This window comes from Eulemur rufifrons, chromosome 8, assembly GCF_041146395.1.
Source record: "Eulemur rufifrons isolate Redbay chromosome 8, OSU_ERuf_1, whole genome shotgun sequence".
Taxonomy (NCBI): domain Eukaryota; kingdom Metazoa; phylum Chordata; class Mammalia; order Primates; family Lemuridae; genus Eulemur; species Eulemur rufifrons.
In genome coordinates this window covers 93,439,510-93,464,720 of record NC_090990.1, presented here as the reverse complement: position 1 = coordinate 93,464,720, position 25,211 = coordinate 93,439,510, and positions in this window count along the sequence as shown.

The following is a 25,211-nucleotide window of genomic DNA, read 5'->3' as shown; positions in this document are numbered from 1 at the left end:
CACTAACTGAAGGTTAACGTCCCTCTATAGGACTCTCGCATTTCGTCAACACTAGAGTTTAGCAAGCCTACAAACCACTCCTTCTTCGTACTTGCTTTCCCTAAGTGAATGCAAGCCTTCCTATATAGGACTCTCACAGTTCTTCTAGAGTTTAACTACAAATTACCCCCCGATAGTTTCTTGAAGTGAATGTAAGCGTTCCCATACATAGAAAGCGTCCTCCCTTTCTAGCCGAGAACTCTCCTCTTCCTACATAATGACTTCTTTCTTAAGTGCGTTGGACAGGAAACTCTCACACTTCTTCCAATCTCAGAGTTTACCAGTGTAACAAAGCGCCCAACATAGTCTCTTTCTCTCAGTGAATGTAAGCGTTAATATAGAAGACCGTCTGGCACTTCCTCCATTCTAGCGTTTAGCCAGCCTACAGAGCACCACCTGCTAGTTGCTCGCTCTAAGTTAGTTTAAGCGTCCCTATACATGACTCCTTACTGCTGGGAGCTCTCCCCGTCCTACGTGATGACTTCTTTCTCAAGTGTGTTTGACAGGAAGGTCACACTTCTTCCAATCTCAGACTTTAGCAATTCTCCAATGCAGCCCACTATAGTTGCTTTCATTAAGTAAATGTACGCCTTCCTGTATATGCCTCTCGCACTTCTTCCGTTCAGAAGTCTTGCAAGCCTAAAAACCACTCCGCGACACTTGCTTTCTGGAAGGGAATGTAAGCGTTCCCATGTATGTCTCACACTTCATCCAAACCAGAGGCTAGAAAGCCTAAAAATCACCCGCCGACAGTTGCTTTCTCTAAGGGAATTTAAGCATTGCTATGCACGACTCTCGCACTTCTTGCAAACTGCGGTGTAGCAATCCTGCAAACCACCGCTGATCGCTGCTTTCTGGAAGTGAATGTAAGCATTCCTATAAAGGATTCTCGCACTTCTTCCAAAGTGGACTTTAGCAAACCTACAACCCACCGCCCAACAATTGCTTTCTCTCAGTCAGTGTATGTGTTCCTATCGTGACTCCCGTCTGGCTAAGAAGTATCCAGCTTTTACATAGTGACTTCATCCTTCAGTGTGATTCACAAGAAACTCACACTTGTTCCAATCTCAACGTTTAGCCATCTGGCAATACACCCCACGAGAGTTGCTTTCTCTACCCGAATGTAAGCCTCCCCCGTATATTTTTCTTGTCCTTCTTTGAATGTAGTTTTGTAACCCTGCGCACCAGCCCTGAGAGCTACTTTCTCTAAGTGGCTGTAAATATCCCTATGAATACATACTCTCGCACATCTTCCAAACTGGAGTTCAGCAAGACGACAAGCCACCGCTCCATAGGTGCTTTCACTAAGTCAAGGTAAGAATTCCTATATATGACTCTCACACTTCCTTCCAACTAGAGTTTAGCCACCCTAAAAGGCAGCCTGCGACAGTTGCTTTCACTGAGTGAATTTAAGTGATCCTCTATATGACTCTTGCCCTTCCTGGAAACTAGAGTTTAGCAAGCCTACAAGGCGACCGCCGATACTGGCTTTCTAGCTAAGTGATTGTAAGCCTTCCTGGATAACTCGGACATGTCTTCCAAACTAGAGTTCAGCAAGCCTAAATACCACCCCCCTCCCCGAGAGTTGCTCTCACTAACTGAAGGTTAACGTCCCTCTATAGGACTCTCGCATTTCGTCAACACTAGAGTTTAGCAAGCCTACAAACCACTCCTTCTTCGTACTTGCTTTCCCTAAGTGAATGCAAGCCTTCCTATATAGGACTCTCACAGTTCTTCTAGAGTTTAACTACAAATTACCCCCCGATAGTTTCTTGAAGTGAATGTAAGCGTTCCCATACATAGAAAGCCTCCTCCCTTTCTAGCCGAGAACTCTCCTCTTCCTACATAACGATTTCTTTCTTAAGTGCGTTGGACAGGAAACTCTCACACTTCTTCCAATCTCAGAGTTTACCAGTGTAACAAAGCGCCCAACATAGTCTCTTTCTCTCAATGAATGTAAGCGTTCATATAGAAGACCGTCTGGCACTTCCTCCATTCTAGCGTTTAGCCAGCCTACAGAGCACCACCTGCTAGTTGCTCGCTCTAAGTTAGTTTAAGCGTCCCTATACATGACTCCTTACTGCTGGGAGCTCTCCCCGTCCTACGTGATGACTTCTTTCTCAAGTGTGTTTGACAGGAAGGTCACACTTCTTCCAATCTCAGACTTTAGCAATTCTCCAATGCAGCCCACTATAGTTGCTTTCATTAAGTAAATGTACGCCTTCCTGTATAAGCCTCTCGCACTTCTTCCGTTCAGAAGTCTTGCAAGCCTAAAAACCACTCCGCGACACTTGCTTTCTGGAAGGGAATGTAAGCGTTCCCATGTATGTCTCACACTTCATCCAAACCAGAGGCTAGAAAGCCTAAAAATCACCCGCCGACAGTTGCTTTCTCTAAGGGAATTTAAGCATTGCTATGCACGACTCTCGTACTTTTTGCAAACTGCGGTGTAGCAATCCTGCAAACCACCGCTGATCGCTGCTTTCTGGAAGTGAATGTAAGCATTCCTATAAAGGATTCTCGCACTTCTTCCAAACTGGACTTTAGCAAACCTACAACCCACCACCCAACAATTGCTTTCTCTCAGTCAGTGTATGTGTTCCTATCGTGACTCCCGTCTGGCTAAGAAGTATCCAGCTTTTACATAGTGACTTCATCCTTCAGTGTGATTCACAAGAAACTCACACTTGTTCCAATCTCAACGTTTAGCCATCTGGCAATACACCCCACGAGAGTTGCTTTCTCTACCCGAATGTAAGCCTCCCCCGTATATTTTTCTTGTCCTTCTTTGAATGTAGTTTTGTAACCCTGCGCACCAGCCCTGAGAGCTACTTTCTCTAAGTGGCTGTAAATATCCCTATGAATACATACTCTCGCACATCTTCCAAACTGGAGTTCAGCAAGACGACAAGCCACCGCTCCATAGGTGCTTTCACTAAGTCAAGGTAAGAATTCCTATATATGACTCTCACACTTCTTTCCAACTAGAGTTTAGCCACCCTAAAAGGCAGCCCGCGACAGTTGCTTTCACTGAGTGAATTTAAGTGATCCTCTATATGACTCTTGCCCTTCCTGGAAACTAGAGTTTAGCAAGCCTACAAGGCGACCGCCGATACTGGCTTTCTAGCTAAGTGATTGCAAGCCTTCCTGGATAACTCGGACATGTCTTCCAAACTAGAGTTCAGCAAGCCTAAATACCACCCCCCTCCCCGAGAGTTGCTCTCACTAACTGAAGGTTAACGTCCCTCTATAGGACTCTCGCATTTCGTCAACACTAGAGTTTAGCAAGCCTACAAACCACTCCTTCTTCGTACTTGCTTTCCCTAAGTGAATGCAAGCCTTCCTATATAGGACTCTCACAGTTCTTCTAGAGTTTAACTACAAATTACCCCCCGATAGTTTCTTGAAGTGAATGTAAGCGTTCCCATACATAGAAAGCGTCCTCCCTTTCTAGCCGAGAACTCTCCTCTTCCTACATAATGACTTCTTTCTTAAGTGCGTTGGACAGGAAACTCTCACACTTCTTCCAATCTCAGAGTTTACCAGTGTAACAAAGCGCCCAACATAGTCTCTTTCTCTCAGTGAATGTAAGCGTTAATATAGAAGACCGTCTGGCACTTCCTCCATTCTAGCGTTTAGCCAGCCTACAGAGCACCACCTGCTAGTTGCTCGCTCTAAGTTAGTTTAAGCGTCCCTATACATGACTCCTTACTGCTGGGAGCTCTCCCCGTCCTACGTGATGACTTCTTTCTCAAGTGTGTTTGACAGGAAGGTCACACTTCTTCCAATCTCAGACTTTAGCAATTCTCCAATGCATCCCACTATAGTTGCTTTCATTAAGTAAATGTACGCCTTCCTGTATATGCCTCTCGCACTTCTTCCGTTCAGAAGTCTTGCAAGCCTAAAAACCACTCCGCGACACTTGCTTTCTGGAAGGGAATGTAAGCGTTCCCATGTATGTCTCACACTTCATCCAAACCAGAGGCTAGAAAGCCTAAAAATCACCCGCCGACAGTTGCTTTCTCTAAGGGAATTTAAGCATTGCTATGCACGACTCTCGCACTTCTTGCAAACTGCGGTGTAGCAATCCTGCAAACCACCGCTGATCGCTGCTTTCTGGAAGTGAATGTAAGCATTCCTATAAAGGATTCTCGCACTTCTTCCAAAGTAGACTTTAGCAAACCTACAACCCACCGCCCAACAATTGCTTTCTCTCAGTCAGTGTATGTGTTCCTATCGTGACTCCCGTCTGGCTAAGAAGTATCCAGCTTTTACATAGTGACTTCATCCTTCAGTGTGATTCACAAGAAACTCACACTTGTTCCAATCTCAACGTTTAGCCATCTGGCAATACACCCCACGAGAGTTGCTTTCTCTACCCGAATGTAAGCCTCCCCCGTATATTTTTCTTGTCCTTCTTTGAATGTAGTTTTGTAACCCTGCGCACCAGCCCTGAGAGCTACTTTCTCTAAGTGGCTGTAAATATCCCTATGAATACATACTCTCGCACATCTTCCAAACTGGAGTTCAGCAAGACGACAAGCCACCGCTCCATAGGTGCTTTCACTAAGTCAAGGTAAGAATTCCTATATATGACTCTCACACTTCTTTCCAACTAGAGTTTAGCCACCCTAAAAGGCAGCCCGCGACAGTTGCTTTCACTGAGTGAATTTAAGTGATCCTCTATATGACTCTTGCCCTTCCTGGAAACTAGAGTTTAGCAAGCCTACAAGGCGACCGCCGATACTGGCTTTCTAGCTAAGTTATTGTAAGCCTTCCTGGATAACTCGGACATGTCTTCCAACCTAGAGTTCAGCAAGCCTAAATACCACCCCCCTGCCCGAGAGTTGCTCTCACTAACTGAAGGTTAACGTCCCTCTATAGGACTCTCGCATTTCGTCAACACTAGAGTTTAGCAAGCCTACAAACCACTTCTTCTTCGTACTTGCTTTCCCTAAGTGAATGCAAGCCTTCCTATATAGGACTCTCACAGTTCTTCTAGAGTTTAACTACAAATTACCCCCCGATAGTTTCTTGAAGTGAATGTAAGCGTTCCCATACATAGAAAGCGTCCTCCCTTTCTAGCCGAGAACTCTCCTCTTCCTACATAATGACTTCTTTCTTAAGTGCGTTGGACAGGAAACTCTCACACTTCTTCCAATCTCAGAGTTTACCAGTGTAACAAAGCGCCCAACATAGTCTCTTTCTCTCAGTGAATGTAAGCGTTAATATAGAAGACCGTCTGGCACTTCCTCCATTCTAGCGTTTAGCCAGCCTACAGAGCACCACCTGCTAGTTGCTCGCTCTAAGTTAGTTTAAGCGTCCCTATACATGACTCCTTACTGCTGGGAGCTCTCCCCGTCCTACATGATGACTTCTTTCTCAAGTGTGTTTGACAGGAAGGTCACACTTCTTCCAATCTCAGACTTTAGCAATTCTCCAATGCAGCCCACTATAGTTGCTTTCATTAAGTAAATGTACGCCTTCCTGTATATGCCTCTCGCACTTCTTCCGTTCAGAAGTCTTGCAAGCCTAAATACCACTCCGCGACACTTGCTTTCTGGAAGGGAATGTAAGCGTTCCCATGTATGTCTCACACTTCATCCAAACCAGAGGCTAGAAAGCCTAAAAATCACCCGCCGACAGTTGCTTTCTCTAAGGGAATTTAAGCATTGCTATGCACGACTCTCACACTTCTTGCAAACTGCGGTGTAGCAATCCTGCAAACCACCGCTGATCGCTGCTTTCTGGAAGTGAATGTAAGCATTCCTATAAAGGATTCTAGCACTTCTTCCAAACTGGACTTTAGCAAACCTACAACCCACCACCCAACAATTGCTTTCTCTCAGTCAGTGTATGTGTTCCTATCGTGACTCCCGTCTGGCTAAGAAGTATCCAGCTTTTACATAGTGACTTCATCCTTCAGTGTGATTCACAAGAAACTCACACTTGTTCCAATCTCAACGTTTAGCCATCTGGCAATACACCCCACGAGAGTTGCTTTCTCTACCCGAATGTAAGCCTCCCCCGTATATTTTTCTTGTCCTTCTTTGAATGTAGTTTTGTAACCCTGCGCACCAGCCCTGAGAGCTACTTTCTCTAAGTGGCTGTAAATATCCCTATGAATACATACTCTCGCACATCTTCCAAACTGGAGTTCAGCAAGACGACAAGCCACCGCTCCATAGGTGCTTTCACTAAGTCAAGGTAAGAATTCCTATATATGACTCTCACACTTCTTTCCAACTAGAGTTTAGCCACCCTAAAAGGCAGCCTGCGACAGTGGCTTTCACTGAGTGAATTTAAGTGATCCTCTATATGACTCTTGCCCTTCCTGTAAACTAGAGTTTAGCAAGGCTACAAGGCGACCGCCGATACTGGCTTTCTAGCTAAGTGATTGTAAGCCTTCCTGGATAACTCGGACATGTCTTCCAAACTAGAGTTCAGCAAGCCTAAATACCACCCCCCCGCCCCGAGAGTTGCTCTCACTAACTGAAGGTTAACGTCCCTCTATAGGACTCTCGCATTTCGTCAACACTAGAGTTTAGCAAGCCTACAAACCACTCCTTCTTCGTACTTGCTTTCCCTAAGTGAATGCAAGCCTTCCTATATAGGACTCTCACAGTTCTTCTAGAGTTTAACTACAAATTACCCCCCGATAGTTTCTTGAAGTGAATGTAAGCGTTCCTATACATAGAAAGCGTCCTCCCTTTCTAGCCGAGAACTCTCCTCTTCCTACATAATGACTTCTTTCTTAATGCGTTGGACAGGAAACTCTCACACTTCTTCCAATCTCAGAGTTTACCAGTGTAACAAAGCGCCCAACATAGTCTCTTTCTCTCAGTGAATGTAAGCGTTAATATAGAAGACCGTCTGGCACTTCCTCCATTCTAGCGTTTAGCCAGCCTACAGAGCACCACCTGCTAGTTGCTCTCTCTAAGTTAGTTTAAGCGTCCCTATACATGACTCCTTACTGCTGGGAGCTCTCCCCATCCTACGTGATGACTTCTTTCTCAAGTGTGTTTGACAGGAAGGTCACACTTCTTCCAATCTCAGACTTTAGCAATTCTCCAATGCATCCCACTATAGTTGCTTTCATTAAGTAAATGTACGCCTTCCTGTATATGCCTCTCGCACTTCTTCCGTTCAGAAGTCTTGCAAGCCTAAAAACCACTCCGCGACACTTGCTTTCTGGAAGGGAATGTAAGCGTTCCCATGTATGTCTCACACTTCATCCAAACCAGAGGCTAGAAAGCCTAAAAATCACCCGTCGACAGTTGCTTTCTCTAAGGGAATTTAAGCATTGCTATGCACGACTCTCGCACTTCTTGCAAACTGCGGTGTAGCAATCCTGCAAACCACCGCTGATCGCTGCTTTCTGGAAGTGAATGTAAGCATTCCTATAAAGGATTCTCGCACTTCTTCCAAACTGGACTTTAGCAAACCTACAACCCACCACCCAACAATTGCTTTCTCTCAGTCAGTGTATGTGTTCCTATCGTGACTCCCGTCTGGCTAAGAAGTATCCAGCTTTTACATAGTGAATTGATCTTTCATTGTGATTCACAGGAAACTCACACTTGTTCCAATCTCAACGTTTAGCCATCTGGCAATACACCCCACGAGAGTTGCTTTCTCTACCCGAATGTAAGCCTCCCCCGTATATTTTTCTTGTCCTTCTTTGAATGTAGTTTTGTAACCCTGCGCACCAGCCCTGAGAGCTACTTTCTCTAAGTGGCTGTAAATATCCCTATGAATACATACTCTCGCACATCTTCCAAACTGGAGTTCAGCAAGATGACAAGCCACCGCTCCATAGGTGCTTTCACTAAGTCAAGGTAAGAATTCCTATATATGACTCTCACACTTCCTTCCAACTAGAGTTTAGCCACCCTAAAAGGCAGCCTGCGACAGTTGCTTTCACTGAGTGAATTTAAGTGATCCTCTATATGACTCTTGCCCTTCCTGGAAACTAGAGTTTAGCAAGCCTACAAGGCGACCGCCGATACTGGCTTTCTAGCTAAGTGATTGTAAGCCTTCCTGGATAACTCGGACATGTCTTCCAAACTAGAGTTCAGCAAGCCTAAATACCACCCCCCTCCCCGAGAGTTGCTCTCACTAACTGAAGGTTAACGCCCCTCTATAGGACTCTCGCATTTCGTCAACACTAGAGTTTAGCAAGCCTACAAACCACTCCTTCTTCGTACTTGCTTTCCCTAAGTGAATGCAAGCCTTCCTATATAGGACTCTCACAGTTCTTCTAGAGTTTAACTACAAATTACCCCCCGATAGTTTCTTGAAGTGAATGTAAGCGTTCCCATACATAGAAAGCCTCCTCCCTTTCTAGCCAAGAACTCTCCTCTTCCTACATAATTACTTCTTTCTTAAGTGCGTTGGACAGGAAACTCTCACACTTCTTCCAATCTCAGAGTTTACCAGTGTAACAAAGCACCCAACATAGTCTCTTTCTCTCAGTGAATGTAAGCGTTCATATAGAAGACCGTCTGGCACTTCCTCCATTCTAGCGTTTAGCCAGCCTACAGAGCACCACCTGCTAGTTGCTCGCTCTAAGTTAGTTTAAGCGTCCCTATACATGACTCCTTACTGCTGGGAGCTCTCCCCGTCCTACGTGATGACTTCTTTCTCAAGTGTGTTTGACAGGAAGGTCACACTTCTTCCAATCTCAGACTTTAGCAATTCTCCAATGCATCCCACTATAGTTGCTTTCATTAAGTAAATGTACGCCTTCCTGTATATGCCTCTCGCACTTCTTCCGTTCAGAAGTCTTGCAAGCCTAAATACCACTCCGCGACACTTGCTTTCTGGAAGGGAATGTAAGCGTTCCCATGTATGTCTCACACTTCATCCAAACCAGAGGCTAGAAAGCCTAAAAATCACCCGCCGACAGTTGCTTTCTCTAAGGGAATTTAAGCATTGCTATGCACGACTCTCGCACTTCTTGCAAACTGCGGTGTAGCAATCCTGCAAACCACCGCTGATCGCTGCTTTCTGGAAGTGAATGTAAGCATTCCTATAAAGGATTCTCGCACTTCTTCCAAACTGGACTTTAGCAAACCTACAACCCACCACCCAACAATTGCTTTCTCTCAGTCAGTGTATGTGTTCCTATCGTGACTCCCGTCTGGCTAAGAAGTATCCAGCTTTTACATAGTGACTTCATCCTTCAGTGTGATTCACAAGAAACTCACACTTGTTCCAATCTCAACGTTTAGCCATCTGGCAATACACCCCACGAGAGTTGCTTTCTCTACCCGAATGTAAGCCTCCCCCGTATATTTTTCTTGTCCTTCTTTGAATGTAGTTTTGTAACCCTGCGCACCAGCCATGAGAGCTACTTTCTCTAAGTGGCTGTAAATATCCCTATGAATACATACTCTCGCACATCTTCCAAACTGGAGTTCAGCAAGACGACAAGCCACCGCTCCATAGGTGCTTTCACTAAGTCAAGGTAAGAATTCCTATATATGACTCTCACACTTCTTTCCAACTAGAGTTTAGCCACCCTAAAAGGCAGCCCGCGACAGTTGCTTTCACTGAGTGAATTTAAGTGATCCTCTATATGACTCTTGCCCTTCCTGGAGACTAGAGTTTAGCAAGCCTACAAGGCGACCGCCGATACTGGCTTTCTAGCTAAGTGATTGTAAGCCTTCCTGGATAACTCGGACATGTCTTCCAAACTAGAGTTCAGCAAGCCTAAATACCACCCCCCTCCCCGAGAGTTGCTCTCACTAACTGAAGGTTAACGTCCCTCTATAGGACTCTCGCATTTCGTCAACACTAGAGTTTAGCAAGCCTACAAACCACTCCTTCTTCGTACTTGCTTTCCCTAAGTGAATGCAAGCCTTCCTATATAGGACTCTCACAGTTCTTCTAGAGTTTAACTACAAATTACCCCCCGATAGTTTCTTGAAGTGAATGTAAGCGTTCCCATACATAGAAAGCGTCCTCCCTTTCTAGCCGAGAACTCTCCTCTTCCTACATAATGACTTCTTTCCTAAGTGCGTTGGACAGGAAACTCTCACACTTCTTCCAATCTCAGAGTTTACCAGTGTAACAAAGCGCCCAACATAGTCTCTTTCTCTCAGTTAATGTAAGCGTTAATATAGAAGACCATCTGGCACTTCCTCCATTCTAGCGTTTAGCCAGCCTACAGAGCACCACCTGCTAGTTGATCTGTCTAAGTTAGTTTAAGCGTCCCTATACATGACTCCTTACTGCTGGGAGCTCTCCCCGTCCTACGTGATGACTTCTTTCTCAAGTGTGTTTGACAGGAAGGTCACACTTCTTCCAATCTCAGACTTTAGCAATTCTCCAATGCAGCACACTATAGTTGCTTTCATTAAGTAAATGTACGCCTTCCTGTATATGCCTCTCGCACTTCTTCCGTTCAGAAGTCTTGCAAGCCTAAAAACCACTCCGCGACACTTGCTTTCTGGAAGGGAATGTAAGCATTCCCATGTATGTCTCACACTTCATCCAAACCAGAGGCTAGAAAGCCTAAAAATCACCCGCCGACAGTTGCTTTCTCTAAGGGAATTTAAGCATTGCTATGCACGACTCTCGCACTTCTTGCAAACTGCGGTGTAGCAATCCTGCAAACCACCGCTGATCGCTGCTTTCTGGAAGTGAATGTAAGCATTCCTATAAAGGATTCTCGCACTTCTTCCAAACTGGACTTTAGCAAACCTACAACCCACCACCCAACAATTGCTTTCTCTCAGTCAGTGTATGTGTTCCTATCGTGACTCCCGTCTGGCTAAGAAGTATCCAGCTTTTACATAGTGACTTCATCCTTCAGTGTGATTCACAAGAAACTCACACTTGTTCCAATCTCAACGTTTAGCCATCTGGCAATACACCCCACGAGAGTTGCTTTCTCTACCCGAATGTAAGCCTCCCCCGTATATTTTTCTTGTCCTTCTTTGAATGTAGTTTTGTAACCCTGCGCACCAGCCCTGAGAGCTACTTTCTCTAAGTGGCTGTAAATATCCCTATGAATACATACTCTCGCACATCTTCCAAACTGGAGTTCAGCAAGACGACAAGCCACCGCTCCATAGGTGCTTTCACTAAGTCAAGGTAAGAATTCCTATATATGACTCTCACACTTCCTTCCAACTAGAGTTTAGCCACCCTAAAAGGCAGCCCGCGACAGGTGCTTTCACTGAGTGAATTTAAGTGATCCTCTATATGACTCTTGCCCTTCCTGGAAACTAGAGTTTAGCAAGCCTACAAGGCGACCGCCGATACTGGCTTTCTAGCTAAGTGATTGTAAGCCTTCCTGGATAACTCGGACATGTCTTCCAAACTAGAGTTCAGCAAGCCTAAATACCACCCCCGCCCCCCCGAGAGTTGCTCTCAGTAACTGAAGGTTAACGTCCCTCTATAGGACTCTCGCATTTCGTCAACACTAGAGTTTAGCAAGCCTACAAACCACTCCTTCTTCGTACTTGCTTTCCCTAAGTGAATGCAAGCCTTCCTATATAGGACTCTCACAGTTCTTCTAGAGTTTAACTACAAATTACCCCCCGATAGTTTCTTGAAGTGAATGTAAGCGTTCCCATACATAGAAAGCCTCCTCCCTTTCTAGCCGAGAACTCTCCTCTTCCTACATAATGACTTCTTTCTTAAGTGCGTTGGACAGGAAACTCTCACACTTCTTCCAATCTCAGAGTTTACCAGTGTAACAAAGCGCCCAACATATCTCTTTCTCTCAGTGAATGTAAGCGTTAATATAGAAGACCGTCTGGCACTTCCTCCATTCTAGCGTTTAGCCCGCCTACAGAGCACCACCTGCTAGTTGCTCGCTCTAAGTTAGTTTAAGCGTCCCTATACATGACTCCTTACTGCTGGGAGCTCTCCCCGTCCTACGTGATGACTTCTTTCTCAAGTGTGTTTGACAGGAAGGTCACACTTCTTCCAATCTCAGACTTTAGCAATTCTCCAATGCATCCCACTATAGTTGCTTTCATTAAGTAAATGTACGCCTTCCTGTATATGCCTCTCGCACTTCTTCCGTTCAGAAGTCTTGCAAGCCTAAAAACCACTCCGCGACACTTGCTTTCTGGAAGGGAATGTAAGCGTTCCCATGTATGTCTCACACTTCATCCAAACCAGAGGCTAGAAAGCCTAAAAATCACCCGCCGACAGTTGCTTTCTCTTAGGGAATTTAAGCATTGCTAAGCACGACTCTCGCACTTCTTGCAAACTGCGGTGTAGCAATCCTGCAAACCACCGCTGATCGCTGCTTTCTGGAAGTGAATGTAAGCATTCCTATAAAGGATTCTCGCACTTCTTCCAAACTGGACTTTAGCAAACCTACAACCCACCACCCAACAATTGCTTTCTCTCAGTCAGTGTATGTGTTCCTATCGTGACTCCCGTCTGGCTAAGAAGTATCCAGCTTTTACATAGTGACTTCATCCTTCAGTGTGATTCACAAGAAACTCACACTTGTTCCAATCTCAACGTTTAGCCATCTGGCAATACACCCCACGAGAGTTGCTTTCTCTACCCGAATGTAAGCCTCCCCCGTATATTTTTCTTGTCCTTCTTTGAATGTAGTTTTGTAACCCTGCGCACCAGCCCTGAGAGCTACTTTCTCTAAGTGGCTGTAAATATCCCTATGAATACATACTCTCGCACATCTTCCAAACTGGAGTTCAGCAAGACGACAAGCCACCGCTCCATAGGTGCTTTCACTAAGTCAAGGTAAGAATTCCTATATATGACTCTCACACTTCTTTCCAACTAGAGTTTAGCCACCCTAAAAGGCAGCCCGCGACAGTTGCTTTCACTGAGTGAATTTAAGTGATCCTCTATATGACTCTTGCCCTTCCTGGAAACTAGAGTTTAGCAAGCCTACAAGGCGACCGCCGATACTGGCTTTCTAGCTAAGTGATTGTAAGCCTTCCTGGATAACTCGGACATGTCTTCCAAACTAGAGTTCAGCAAGCCTAAATACCACCCCCCCCCCCGAGAGTTGCTCTCACTAACTGAAGGTTAACGTCCCTCTATAGGACTCTCGCATTTCGTCAACACTAGAGTTTAGCAAGCCTACAAACCACTCCTTCTTCGTACTTGCTTTCCCTAAGTGAATGCAAGCCTTCCTATATAGGACTCTCACAGTTCTTCTAGAGTTTAACTACAAATTACCCCCCGATAGTTTCTTGAAGTGAATGTAAGCGTTCCCATACATAGAAAGCGTCCTCCCTTTCTAGCCGAGAACTCTCCTCTTCCTACATAATGACTTCTTTCCTAAGTGCGTTGGACAGGAAACTCTCACACTTCTTCCAATCTCAGAGTTTACCAGTGTAACAAAGCGCCCAACATAGTCTCTTTCTCTCAGTGAATGTAAGCGTTAATATAGAAGACCGTCTGGCACTTCCTCCATTCTAGCGTTTAGCCAGCCTACAGAGCACCACCTGCTAGTTGCTCGCTCTAAGTTAGTTTAAGCGTCCCTATACATGACTCCTTACTGCTGGGAGCTCTCCCCGTCCTACGTGATGACTTCTTTCTCAAGTGTGTTTGACAGGAAGGTCACACTTCTTCCAATCTCAGACTTTAGCAATTCTCCAATGCATCCCAGTATAGTTGCTTTCATTAAGTAAATGTACGCCTTCCTGTATATGCCTCTCGCACTTCTTCCGTTCAGAAGTCTTGCAAGCCTAAAAACCAGTCCGCGACACTTGCTTTCTGGAAGGGAATGTAAGCGTTCCCATGTATGTCTCACACTTCATCCAAACCAGAGGCTAGAAAGCCTAAAAATCACCCGCCGACAGTTGCTTTCTCTAAGGGAATTTAAGCATTGCTATGCACGACTCTCGCACTTCTTGCAAACTGCGGTGTAGCAATCCTGCAAACCACCGCTGATCGCTGCTTTCTGGAAGTGAATGTAAGCATTCCTATAAAGGATTCTCGCACTTCTTCCAAACTGGACTTTAGGAAACCTACAACCCACCACCCAACAATTGCTTTCTCTCAGTCAGTGTATGTGTTCCTATCGTGACTCCCGTCTGGCTAAGAAGTATCCAGCTTTTACATAGTGACTTCATCCTTCAGTGTGATTCACAAGAAACTCACACTTGTTCCAATCTCAACGTTTAGCCATCTGGCAATACACCCCACGAGAGTTGCTTTCTCTACCCGAATGTAAGCCTCCCCCGTATATTTTTCTTGTCCTTCTTTGAATGTAGTTTTGTAACCCTGCGCACCAGCCCTGAGAGCTACTTTCTCTAAGTGGCTGTAAATATCCCTATGAATACATACTCTCGCACATCTTCCAAACTGGAGTTCAGCAAGACGACAAGCCACCGCTCCATAGGTGCTTTCACTAAGTCAAGGTAAGAATTCCTATATATGACTCTCACACTTCTTTCCAACTAGAGTTTAGCCACCCTAAAAGGCAGCCTGCGACAGTTGCTTTCAATGAGTGAATTTAAGTGATCCTCTATATGACTCTTGCCCTTCCTGTAAACTAGAGTTTAGCAAGCCTACAAGGCGACCGCCGATACTGGCTTTCTAGCTAAGTGATTGTAAGCCTTCCTGGATAACTCGGACATGTCTTCCAAACTAGAGTTCAGCAAGCCTAAATACCACCCCCCCCCCGAGAGTTGCTCTCACTAACTGAAGGTTAACGTCCCTCTATAGGACTCTCGCATTTCGTCAACACTAGAGTTTAGCAAGCCTACAAACCACTCCTTCTTCGTACTTGCTTTCCCTAAGTGAATGCAAGCCTTCCTATATAGGACTCTCACAGTTCTTCTAGAGTTTAACTACAAATTACCCCCCGATAGTTTCTTGAAGTGAATGTAAGCGTTCCCATACATAGAAAGCCTCCTCCCTTTCTAGCCGAGAACTCTCCTCTTCCTACATAATGACTTCTTTCTTAAGTGCGTTGGACAGGAAACTCTCACACTTCTTCCAATCTCAGAGCTTACCAGTGTAACAAAGCGCCCAACATAGTCTCTTTCTCTCAGTGAATGTAAGCGTTCATATAGAAGACCGTCTGGCACTTCCTCCATTCTAGCGTTTAGCCAGCCTACAGAGCACCACCTGCTAGTTGCTCTCTCTAAGTTAGTTTAAGCGTCCCTATATATGACTCCTTACTGCTGGGAGCTCTCCCCGTCCTACGTGATGACTTCTTTCTCAAGTGTGTTTGACAGGAAGGTCACACTTCTTCCAATCTCAGACTTTAGCAATTCTCCAATGCATCCCACTATAGTTGCTTTCATTAAGTAAATGTACGCCTTCCTGTATATGCCTCTCGCACTTCTTCCGTTCAGATGTCTTGCAAGCCTAAAAACCACTCCGCGACACTTGCTTTCTGGAAGGGAATGTCAGCGTTCCCATGTATGTCTCACACTTCATCCAAACCAGAGGCTAGAAAGCCTAAAAATCACCCGCCGACAGTTGCTTTCTCTAAGGGAATTTAAGCATTGCTATGCACGACTCTCGCACTTCTTGCAAACTGCGGTGTAGCAATCCTGCAAACCACCGCTGATCGCTGCTTTCTGGAAGTGAATGGAAGCATTCCTAGAAAGGATTCTCGCACTTCTTCCAAACTGGACTTTAGCAAACCTACAACCCACCACCCAACAATTGCTTTCTCTCAGTCAGTGTATGTGTTCCTATCGTGACTCCCATCTGGCTAAGAAGTATCCAGCTTTTACATAGTGACTTCATCCTTCAGTGTGATTCACAAGAAACTCACACTTGTTCCAATCTCAACGTTTAGCCATCTGGAAATACAGCCCACGAGAGTTGCTTTCTCTACCCGAATGTAAGCCTCCCCCGTATATTTTTCTTGTCCTTCTTTGAATGTAGTTTTGTAACCCTGCGCACCAGCCCTGAGAGCTACTTTCTCTAAGTGGCTGTAAATATCCCTATGAATACATACTCTCGCACATCTTCCAAACTGGAGTTCAGCAAGACGACAAGCCACCGCTCCATAGGTGCTTTCACTAAGTCAAGGTAAGAATTCCTATATATGACTCTCACACTTCTTTCCAACTAGAGTTTAGCCACCCTAAAAGGCAGCCCGTGACAGTTGCTTTCACTGAGTGAATTTAAGTGATCCTCTATATGACTCTTGCCCTTCCTGGAAACTAGAGTTTAGCAAGCCTACAAGGCGACCGCCGATACTGGCTTTCTAGCTAAGTGATTGTAAGCCTTCCTGGATAACTCGGACATGTCTTCCAAACTAGAGTTCAGCAAGCCTAAATACCACCCCCCCCCCCGAGAGTTGCTCTCACTAACTGAAGGTTAACGTCCCTCTATAGGACTCTCGCATTTCGTCAACACTAGAGTTTAGCAAGCCTACAAACCACTCCTTCTTCGTACTTGCTTTCCCTAAGTGAATGCAAGCCTTCCTATATAGGACTCTCACAGTTCTTCTAGAGTTTAACTACAAATTACCCCCCGATAGTTTCTTGAAGTGAATGTAAGCGTTCCCATACATAGAAAGCCTCCTCCCTTTCTAGCCGAGAACTCTCCTCTTCCTACATAATGACTTCTTTCCTAAGTGCGTTGGACAGGAAACTCTCACACTTCTTCCAATCTCAGAGTTTACCAGTGTAACAAAGCGCCCAACATAGTCTCTTTCTCTCAGTGAATGTAAGCGTTAATATAGAAGACCGTCTGGCACTTCCTCCATTCTAGCGTTTAGCCAGCCTACAGAGCACCACCTGCTAGTTGCTCGCTCTAAGTTAGTTTAAGCGTCCCTATACATGACTCCTTACTGCTGGGAGCTCTCCCCGTCCTACGTGATGACTTCTTTCTCAAGTGTGTTTGACAGGAAGGTCACACTTCTTCCAATCTCAGACTTTAGCAATTCTCCAATGCAGCCCACTATAGTTGCTTTCATTAAGTAAATGTACGCCTTCCTGTATATGCCTCTCGCACTTCTTCCGTTCAGAAGTCTTGCAAGCCTAAAAACCACTCCGCGACACTTGCTTTCTGGAAGGGAATGTAAGCGTTCCCATGTATGTCTCACACTTCATCCAAACCAGAGGCTAGAAAGCCTAAAAATCACCCGCCGACAGTTGCTTTCTCTAAGGGAATTTAAGCATTGCTATGCACGACTCTCGCACTTCTTGCAAACTGCGGTGTAGCAATCCTGCAAACCACCGCTGATCGCTGCTTTCTGGAAGTGAATGTAAGCATTCCTATAAAGGATTCTCGCACTTCTTCCAAAGTGGACTTTAGGAAACCTACAACCCACCACCCAACAATTGCTTTCTCTCAGTCAGTGTATGTGTTCCTATCGTGACTCCCGTCTGGCTAAGAAGTATCCAGCTTTTACATAGTGACTTCATCCTTCAGTGTGATTCACAAGAAACTCACACTTGTTCCAATCTCAACGTTTAGCCATCTGGCAATACACCCCACGAGAGTTGCTTTCTCTACCCGAATGTAAGCCTCCCCCGTATATTTTTCTTGTCCTTCTTTGAATGTAGTTTTGTAACCCTGCGCACCAGCCCTGAGAGCTACTTTCTCTAAGTGGCTGTAAATATCCCTATGAATACATACTCTCGCACATCTTCCAAACTGGAGTTCAGCAAGACGACAAGCCACCGCTCCATAGGTGCTTTCACTAAGTCAAGGTAAGAATTCCTATATATGACTCTCACACTTCCTTCCAACTAGAGTTTAGCCACCCTAAAAGGCAGCCCGCGACAGTTGCTTTCACTGAGTGAATTTAAGTGATCCTCTATATGACTCTTGCCCTTCCTGGAAACTAGAGTTTAGCAAGCCTACAAGGCGACCGCCGATACTGGCTTTCTAGCTAAGTGATTGTAAGCCTTCCTGGATAACTCGGACATGTCTTCCAAACTAGAGTTCAGCAAGCCTAAATACCACCCCCCTCCCCGAGAGTTGCTCTCACTAACTGAAGGTTAACGTCCCTCTATAGGACTCTCGCATTTCGTCAACACTAGAGTTTAGCAAGCCTACAAACCACTCCTTCTTCGTACTTGCTTTCCCTAAGTGAATGCAAGCCTTCCTATATAGGACTCTCACAGTTCTTCTAGAGTTTAACTACAAATTACCCCCTGATAGTTTCTTGAAGTGAATGTAAGCGTTCCCATACATAGAAAGCCTCCTCCCTTTCTAGCCGAGAACTCTCCTCTTCCTACATAATGACTTCTTTCCTAAGTGCGTTGGACAGGAAACTCTCACACTTCTTCCAATCTCAGAGTTTACCAGTGTAACAAAGCGCCCAACATAGTCTCTTTCTCTCAGTGAATGTAAGCGTTCATATAGAAGACCGTCTGGCACTTCCTCCATTCTAGCGTTTAGCCAGCCTACAGAGCACCACCTGCTAGTTGCTCGCTCTAAGTTAGTTTAAGCGTCCCTATACATGACTCCTTACTGCTGGGAGCTCTCCCCGTCCTACGTGATGACTTCTTTCTCAAGTGTGTTTGACAGGAAGGTCACACTTCTTCCAATCTCAGACTTTAGCAATTCTCCAATGCAGCCCACTATAGTTGCTTTCATTAAGTAAATGTACACCTTCCTGTATATGCCTCTCGCACTTCTTCCGTTCAGAAGTCTTGCAAGCCTAAAAACCACTCCGCGACACTTGCTTTCTGGAAGGGAATGTAAGCGTTCCCATGTATGTCTCACACTTCATCCAAACCAGAGGCTAGAAAGCCTAAAAATCACCCGCCGACAGTTGCTTTCTCTAAGGGAATTTAAGCATTGCTATGCACGACTCTCGCACTTCTTGCAAACTGCGGTGTAGCAATCCTGCAAACCACCGCTGATCGCTGCTTTCTGGAAGTGAATGGAAGCATTCCTATAAAGGATTCTCGCACTTCTTCCAAACTGGACTTTAGCAAACCTACAACCCACCACCCAACAATTGCTTTCTCTCAGTCAGTGTATGTGTTCCTATCGTGACTCCCGTCTGGCTAAGAAGTATCCAGCTTTTACATAGTGACTTCATCCTTCAGTGTGATTCACAAGAAACTCACACTTGTTCCAATCTCAACGTTTAGCCATCTGGCAATACACCCCATGAGAGTTGCTTTCTCTACCCGAATGTAAGCCTCCCCCGTATATTTTTCTTGTCCTTCTTTGAATGTAGTTTTGTAACCCTGCGCACCAGCCCTGAGAGCTACTTTCTCTAAGTGGCTGTAAATATCCCTATGAATACATACTCTCGCACATCTTCCAAACTGGAGTTCAGCAAGACGACAAGCCACCGCTCCATAGGTGCTTTCACTAAGTCAAGGTAAGAATTCCTATATATGACTCTCACACTTCTTTCCAACTAGAGTTTAGCCACCCTAAAAGGCAGCCCGCGACAGTTGCTTTCACTGAGTGAATTTAAGTGATCCTCTATATGACTCTTGCCCTTCCTGGAAACTAGAGTTTAGCAAGCCTACAAGGCGACCGCCGATACTGGCTTTCTAGCTAAGTGATTGTAAGCCTTCCTGGATAACTCGGACATGTCTTCCAAACTAGAGTTCAGCAAGCCTAAATACGACCCCCCCCCCGAGAGTTGCTCTCACTAACTGAAGGTTAACGTCCCTCTATAGGACTCTCGCATTTCGTCAACACTAGAGTTTAGCAAGCCTACAAACCACTCCTTCTTCGTACTTGCTTTCCCTAAGTGAATGCAAGCCTTCCTATATAGGACTCTCACAGTTCTTCTAGAGTTTAACTACAAATTACCCCCCGATAGTTTCTTGAAGTGAATGTAAGCGTTCCCATACATAGAAAGCGTCCTCCCTTTCTAGCCGAGAACTCTCCTCTTCCTACATAATGACTTCTTTCTTAAGTGCGTTGGACAGGAAACTCTCACACTTCTTCCAATCTCAGAGTTTACCAGTGTAACAAAGCGCCCAACATAGTCTCTTTCTCTCAGTGAATGTAAGCGTTAATATAGAAGACCGTCTGGCACTTCCTCCATTCTAGCGTTTAGCCAGCCTACAGAGCACCACCTGCTAGTTGCTCGCTCTAAGTTAGTTTAAGCGTCCCTATACATGACTCCTTACTGCTGGGAGCTCTCCCCGTCCTACGTGATGACTTCTTTCTCAAGTGTGTTTGACAGGAAGGTCACACTTCTTCCAATCTCAGACTTTAGCAATTCTCCAATGCAGCCCACTATAGTTGCTTTCATTAAGTAAATGTACGCCTTCCTGTATATGCCTCTCACACTTCTTCCGTTCAGAAGTCTTGCAAGCCTAAAAACCACTCCGTGACAATTGCTTTCTGGAAGGGAATGTAAGCGTTCCCATGTATGTCCCACACTTCATCCAAACCAGAGGCTAGAAAGCCTAAAAATCACCCGCCGACAGTTGCTTTCTCTAAGGGAATTTAAGCATTGCTATGCACGACTCTCGGACTTCTTGCAAACTGCGGTGTAGCAATCCTGCAAACCACCGCTGATCGCTGCTTTCTGGAAGTGAATGTAAGCATTCCTATAAAGGATTCTCGCACTTCTTCCAAACTGGACTTTAGCAAACCTACAACCCACCACCCAACAATTGCTTTCTCTCAGTCAGTGTATGTGTTCCTATCGTGACTCCCGTCTGGCTAAGAAGTATCCAGCTTTTACATAGTGACTTCATCCTTCAGTGTGATTCACAAGAAACTCACACTTGTTCCAATCTCAACGTTTAGCCATCTGGCAATACACCCCACGAGAGTTGCTTTCTCTACCCGAATGTAAGCCTCCCCCGTATATTTTTCTTGTCCTTCTTTGAATGTAGTTTTGTAACCCTGCGCACCAGCCCTGAGAGCTACTTTCTCTAAGTGGCTGTAAATATCCCTATGAATACATACTCTCGCACATCTTCCAAACTGGAGTTCAGCAAGACGACAAGCCACCGCTCCGTAGGTGCTTTCACTAAGTCAAGGTAAGAATTCCTATATATGACTCTCACACTTCCTTCCAACTAGAGTTTAGCCACCCTAAAAGGCAGCCCGCGACAGTTGCTTTCACTGAGTGAATTTAAGTGATCCTCTATATGACTCTTGCCCTTCCTGGAAACTAGAGTTTAGCAAGCCTACAAGGCGACCGCCGATACTGGCTTTCTAGCAAAGTGATTGTAAGCCTTCCTGGATAACTCGGACATGTCTTCCAAACTAGAGTTCAGCAAGCCTAAATACCACCCCCCTCCCCGAGAGTTGCTCTCACTAACTGAAGGTTAACGTCCCTCTATAGGACTCTCGCATTTCGTCAACACTAGAGTTTAGCAAGCCTACAAACCACTCCTTCTTCGTACTTGCTTTCCCTAAGTGAATGCAAGCCTTCCTATATAGGACTCTCACAGTTCTTCTAGAGTTTAACTACAAATTACCCCCCGATAGTTTCTTGAAGTGAATGTAAGCGTTCCCATACATAGAAAGCCTCCTCCCTTTCTAGCCGAGAACTCTCCTCTTCCTACATAATGACTTCTTTCTTAAGTGCGTTGGACAGGAAACTCTCACACTTCTTCCAATCTCAGAGTTTACCAGTGTAACAAAGCGCCCAACATAGTCTCTTTCTCTCAGTGAATGTAAGCGTTAATATAGAAGACCGTCTGGCACTTCCTCCATTCTAGCGTTTAGCCAGCCTACAGAGCACCACCTGCTAGTTGCTCGCTCTAAGTTAGTTTAAGCGTCCCTATACATGACTCCTTACTGCTGGGAGCTCTCCACGTCCTACGTGATGACTTCTTTCTCAAGTGTGTTTGACAGGAAGGTCACACTTCTTCCAATCTCAGACTTTAGCAATTCTCCAATGCAGCCCACTACAGTTGCTTTCATTAAGTAAATGTACACCTTCCTGTATATGCCTCTCGCACTTCTTCCGTTCAGAAGTCTTGCAAGCCTAAAAACCACTCCGCGACACTTGCTTTCTGGAAGGGAATGTAAGCGTTCCCATGTATGTCTCACACTTCATCCAAACCAGAGGCTAGAAAGCCTAAAAATCACCCGCCGACAGTTGCTTTCTCTAAGGGAATTTAAGCATTGCTATGCACGACTCTCGCACTTCTTGCAAACTGCGGTGTAGCAATCCTGCAAACCACCGCTGATCGCTGCTTTCTGGAAGTGAATGTAAGCATTCCTATAAAGGATTCTCGCACTTCTTCCAAACTGGACTTTAGCAAACCTACAACCCACCACCCAACAATTGCTTTCTCTCAGTCAGTGTATGTGTTCCTATCGTGACTCCCGTCTGGCTAAGAAGTATCCAGCTTTTACATAGTGACTTCATCCTTCAGTGTGATTCACAAGAAACTCACACTTGTTCCAATCTCAACGTTTAGCCATCTGGCAATACACCCCACGAGAGTTGCTTTCTCTACCCGAATGTAAGCCTCCCCCGTATATTTTTCTTGTCCTTCTTTGAATGTAGTTTTGTAACCCTGCGCACCAGCCCTGAGAGCTACTTTCTCTAAGTGGCTGTAAATATCCCTATGAATACATACTCTCGCACATCTTCCAAACTGGAGTTCAGCAAGACGACAAGCCACCGCTCCATAGGTGCTTTCACTAAGTCAAGGTAAGAATTCCTATATATGACTCTCACACTTCCTTCCAACTAGAGTTTAGCCACCCTAAAAGGCAGCCCGCGACAGTTGCTTTCACTGAGTGAATTTAAGTGATCCTCTATATGACTCTTGCCCTTCCTGGAAACTAGAGTTTAGCAAGCCTACAAGGCGACCGCCGATACTGGCTTTCTAGCTAAGTGATTGTAAGCCTTCCTGGATAACTCGGACATGTCTTCCAAACTAGAGTTCAGCAAGCCTAAATACCACCCCCCCCCCCCCGAGAGTTGCTCTCACTAACTGAAGGTTAACGTCCCTCTATAGGACTCTCGCATTTCGTCAACACTAGAGTTTAGCAAGCCTACAAACCACTCCTTCTTCGTACTTGCTTTCCCTAAGTGAATGCAAGCCTTCCTATATAGGACTCTCACAGTTCTTCTAGAGTTTAACTACTAATTACCCCCCGATAGTTTCTTGAAGTGAATGTAAGCGTTCCCATACATAGAAAGCGTCCTCCCTTTCTAGCCAAGAACTCTCCTCTTCCTACATAATGACTTCTTTCCTAAGTGCGTTGGACAGGAAACTCTCACACTTCTTCCAATCTCAGAGTTTACCAGTGTAACAAAGCGCCCAACATAGTCTCTTTCTCTCAGTGAATGTAAGCGTTAATATAGAAGACCGTCTGGCACTTCCTCCATTCTAGCGTTTAGCCAGCCTGCAGAGCACCACCTGCTAGTTGCTCTCTCTAAGTTAGTTTAAGCGTCCCTATACATGACTCCTTACTGCTGGGAGCTCTCCCCGTCCTACGTGATGACTTCTTTCTCAAGTGTGTTTGACAGGAAGGTCACACTTCTTCCAATCTCAGACTTTAGCAATTCTCCAATGCATCCCACTATAGTTGCTTTCATTAAGTAAATGTACGCCTTCCTCTATATGCCTCTCGCACTTCTTCCATTCAGAAGTCTTGCAAGCCTAAAAACCACTCCGCGACACTTGCTTTCTGGAAGGGAATGTCAGCGTTCCCATGTATGTCTCACACTTCATCCAAACCAGAGGCTAGAAAGCCTAAAAATCACCCGCCGACAGTTGCTTTCTCTAAGGGAATTTAAGCATTTCTATGCACGACTCTCGCACTTCTTGCAAACTGCGGTGTAGCAATCCTGCAAACCACCGCTGATTGCTGCTTTCTGGAAGTGAATGTAAGCATTCCTATAAAGGATTCTCGCACTTCTTCCAAACTGGACTTTAGCAAACCTACAACCCACCACCCAACAATTGATTTCTCTCAGTCAGTGTATGTGTTCCTATCGTGACTCCCGTCTGGCTAAGAAGTATCCAGCTTTTACATAGTGACTTCATCCTTCAGTGTGATTCACAAGAAACTCACACTTGTTCCAATCTCAACGTTTAGCCATCTGGCAATACACCCCACGAGAGTTGCTTTCTCTACCCGAATGTAAGCCTCCCCCGTATATTTTTCTTGTCCTTCTTTGAATGTAGTTTTGTAACCCTGCGCACCAGCCCTGAGAGCTACTTTCTCTAAGTGGCTGTAAATATCCCTATGAATACATACTCTCGCACATCTTCCAAACTGGAGTTCAGCAAGACGACAAGCCACCGCTCCATAGGTGCTTTCACTAAGTCAAGGTAAGAATTCCTATATATGACTCTCACACTTCCTTCCAACTAGAGTTTAGCCACCCTAAAAGGCAGCCCGCGACAGTTGCTTTCACTGAGTGAATTTAAGTGATCCTCTATATGACTCTTGCCCTTCCTGGAAACTAGAGTTTAGCAAGCCTACAAGGCGACCGCCGATACTGGCTTTCTAGCTAAGTGATTGTAAGCCTTCCTGGATAACTCGGACATGTCTTCCAAACTAGAGTTCAGCAAGCCTAAATACCAACCCCCCCCCCGAGAGTTGTTCTCACTAACTGAAGGTTAACGTCCCTCTATAGGACTCTCGCATTTCGTCAACACTAGAGTTTAGCAAGCCTACAAACCACTCCTTCTTCGTACTTGCTTTCCCTAAGTGAATGCAAGCCTTCCTATATAGGACTCTCACAGTTCTTCTAGAGTTTAACTACAAATTACCCCCCGATAGTTTCTTGAAGTGAATGTAAGCGTTCCCATACATAGAAAGCCTCCTCCCTTTCTAGCCGAGAACTCTCCTCTTCCTACATAATGACTTCTTTCCTAAGTGCGTTGGACAGGAAACTCTCACACTTCTTCCAATCTCAGAGTTTACCAGTGTAACAAAGCGCCCAACATAGTCTCTTTCTCTCAGTGAATGTAAGCGTTAATATAGAAGACCGTCTGGCACTTCCTCCATTCTAGCGTTTAGCCAGCCTACAGAGCACCACCTGCTAGTTGCTCTCTCTAAGTTAGTTTAAGCGTCCCTATACATGACTCCTTACTGCTGGGAGCTCTCCCCGTCCTACGTGATGACTTCTTTCTCAAGTGTGTTTGACAGGAAGGTCACACTTCTTCCAATCTCAGACTTTAGCAATTCTCCAATGCATCCCACTATAGTTGCTTTCATTAAGTAAATGTACGCCTTCCTGTATATGCCTCTCGCACTTCTTCCGTTCAGAAGTCTTGCAAGCCTAAAAACCACTCCGCGACACTTGCTTTCTGGAAGGGAATGTAAGCGTTCCCATGTATGTCTCACAC